Source organism: Choloepus didactylus, chromosome 4 (assembly GCF_015220235.1).
Source record: "Choloepus didactylus isolate mChoDid1 chromosome 4, mChoDid1.pri, whole genome shotgun sequence".
Classification (NCBI taxonomy): Eukaryota; Metazoa; Chordata; class Mammalia; order Pilosa; family Megalonychidae; genus Choloepus; species Choloepus didactylus.
In genome coordinates, this window is record NC_051310.1 from 71,336,707 (window position 1) to 71,339,686 (window position 2,980).

The following is a 2,980-nucleotide window of genomic DNA, read 5'->3' on the forward strand; positions in this document are numbered from 1 at the left end:
CACTCCCCCAAGGATGGGATGGGACATTATCTAGCACTATGCCATTTTTTGGCCCATGAACTTGCTCTGCTGGCACCACCAGTGGTTTATATCTGCCCAGTGTGGCTCCCCAACTCCACTGTCAGGAGTCATCAGGGAGCTTCTCAGCCTTCTGAGGGCTGAGGGGAATAGGTTTCCAAAGAGTGCAATCTGCGGGCAGGTGAGGAAAGTGCAACTCTGAATAGACCTCTAAAATGGTGAATAGGGACATACATTGGGCAGGCCAGGAAAGTGCACCCTTGGAGGATACAATTAAAGGCTTTTAGGCAATTTTAGGTTGGTGTGTGACCCCTTCATGGTCCCTGGCCCAGCCCAGGCTGATGAATACTGATGACCCAAGTGTCAAGAAGGAGCACAACACAATCAACACAAAAAATTTGACGAGAGAGAATTTTTACCTTCAGAATAAAGTCACTAAAATAATTTGATGTCTGGATATCAGCAAAAAATAAATAATAAGCCATTTGAAGACAGAGAAAGATTTGTATGGCCCAGTCAAAGGAGCAAATCAAAAAGTTGGAGGAGATGCAAAACCTGGAAAACTAATCAAAGATGTTTAAGCAAATCTCCTAAACAAATTCAGTGAGATGACTAAAGAGATAAAGAAGACACTGGCTGAGCATAAAGAAGAATTTGAAAACATAGAAAGGAAAAGAACAGATCTTATGGGAATGAAAGGCACAATAGATGAAATTAAAAATACACTAGAGAATAGACAGAAAATGACCAAAGCAGCAGTTCCTGGCTTCGGGTGACCAGAGAAGGACTGCTGCATTATATAAGGAAAACCTGGATGAAAAAGCAGAGAAACTATGACTGAGAAAGTGGGGTGAGTGTACTCATTCATGGCCTTCCCAAGTCCTGCCATGGCATACCAGCAAAATCAGGCAGTGGAAAAGCAGCACATCCCTACTTTGGATGCCAACTGTAGGAGTTAACCCCCCCCCCCCCACTCACACAGTGCCTAGAATTCCAGTGGGGGAAGCTGGGAACAAACAAACTCATTTTATCTACAAACAGAGACCCTGCTGTGGTGCCCAGTGCCAACCGCCCAGCCTGAGACAGGCCACTGAGAGTGCCTGGTACTGGGGGAGACTGGAAAGTCCTCCCCTTGGCAGGAGAGGAGGGGCACAGAGAAGTGCAATCAATTGTCCAGTGAGAGACACTCTGGATCCTGCTGCCTTGAACATTTTCCATGAGGGCCCAGGTATTCACTTTGTGCACAAGTGGAGAGGTGGGGCAAGGGAACTGCATTGCAATGCCAGGTGCCTTCCCCTCACATCTGAGACCAGAAGGTGCACTCTGGCCTGGGCTGTGTGGGCCAGCAAAAAGTATTGCCCTTCTGGGCTGGCAGCTGGTGGGGAAGTTGAACATCTCAGTCCCACAGTCAAGATTCTTTTCACACAGGAGTCTGGGAATCACTAGACCCATTGTGCTGACATGCTGACTTTGCTGAGGTGCGCAGTACCCACACCCCAATCCCAGGGCCAGCAGCTTCCAGCACTCACAAGGGCCTGTGGCCTTGACTGGATTAGTACCTGCTTGGGACCCTGCCCAGTGGGATGCTGCAGTCAGGGAGAGGTGGGGTTGTGGGGATGAGGTAGCCCAACAGCACCATCTGCTGAGAAGACTGGAAAAGTGCAGGCTGGCAAGGTGCTTTCCAGCACAGCCTTTGGCAGACTTCAGAGAAGGGTTGCACCACATGCATGACACACCACCCTGGTGTCAAGTGTCAAACACAAGCAATAACAAAGTCTTAAATGAGTGAGGGAAACCTACTTTCAAAATAACCTTATCATGATAATCAAATGCTGAGAAATCAGAAAAAAAAAATTACATGGCACATAAAGAGGCAAGAGGATATGGCCAACCCAAATGATCAAAATAATAAGCCAGAGGAGACACAGAATTTGGAACAACTAATCAAAGATGTTCAAACAAATCTAAATAACTCCAATGAGATGGCTAAAGAAATAACAGATAACAAGAAGACACTTGCAGAGCATAAAGAAGAATTTGAAAGAATAAATAGAAAAATAGCAGATATTACAGAAATGAAAGATACTATAGATCAAATTAAAAATATACTAGAGACACACACAACAGATTTGAAGAGGTAGAAAAAAGAATAAGCAAACTAGAGGACAGGCAACTGAATTTGAACACAGGAAAGAACAAATGAAGAAAAAGATGGAAAAATTTGAATTGGATCTTAGGGAAATGATGGATAACACAAAGTGTACAAATATGAGAATCATAGGTTTCCCAGAAGAAGAGAAGAGTAAAGGGTTAGGAAGAATATTTGAGGAGACAGTGGAAGAGATAAGCTGAAAACAGAATTTTAAGCACAAAGAAACAAGAAATTGATGATTTGGAAAATTCTCAGCCATTTCAGGTAGCATGCTCTGAACCTAGGGCCAGAAGTAGCTTTATCAGGGACCTCCCTGAGCCTTCATTACAATTTCCCAAAAGGGATTTATTATCTGAAGCCCTTGAATGGCATTTTTACTTTAATGGAGCCAAGAACCCTCCACTGTCATCTGGGTTGCACCTTAGCATAATCCTAATGAGAATGATTTTTATGTCATCACATTTCCTCAAGCAAGATAAATTTTTATCATTCATTCAAATCATGGCACTCCACACATTTACAACCCTGTTGTCCTGAAATCTTTTACTGGAGATGGCATCCCTAAACCATGATCCCAAAGTGAATTGGAGGTTTGGTAGATTCAGTGCATGGTGCACTGGTTAACTGGGAGCCCAGGGACTGTAGGATAAAGAGTCTCTTCTCCATTTGACTTTGTCTTTGTAGATAGAATTAGGGCAATAGTCCAAGATAAGAACTATTTTTCTTGTGTGCACACTACTCATGTGTTGTTACTATGATTTCTGCAAGAGAGATATTGATTGTTCTTTCTTAAAAAAAAAAATGGCCAGT

The 2,980-nt window shown here is 43.4% G+C and overlaps 1 non-coding gene across 1 annotated transcript; it reads right to left on the reverse strand.

The window, feature by feature from the left end:
• Positions 1–2,586: 2,586 nt before the first annotated feature.
• Positions 2,587–2,666, reverse strand: LOC119533618. The gene has a single exon (XR_005216740.1). It is a non-coding gene; the product is annotated as a small nucleolar RNA SNORD115 (small nucleolar RNA).
• Positions 2,667–2,980: the final 314 nt, after the last annotated feature.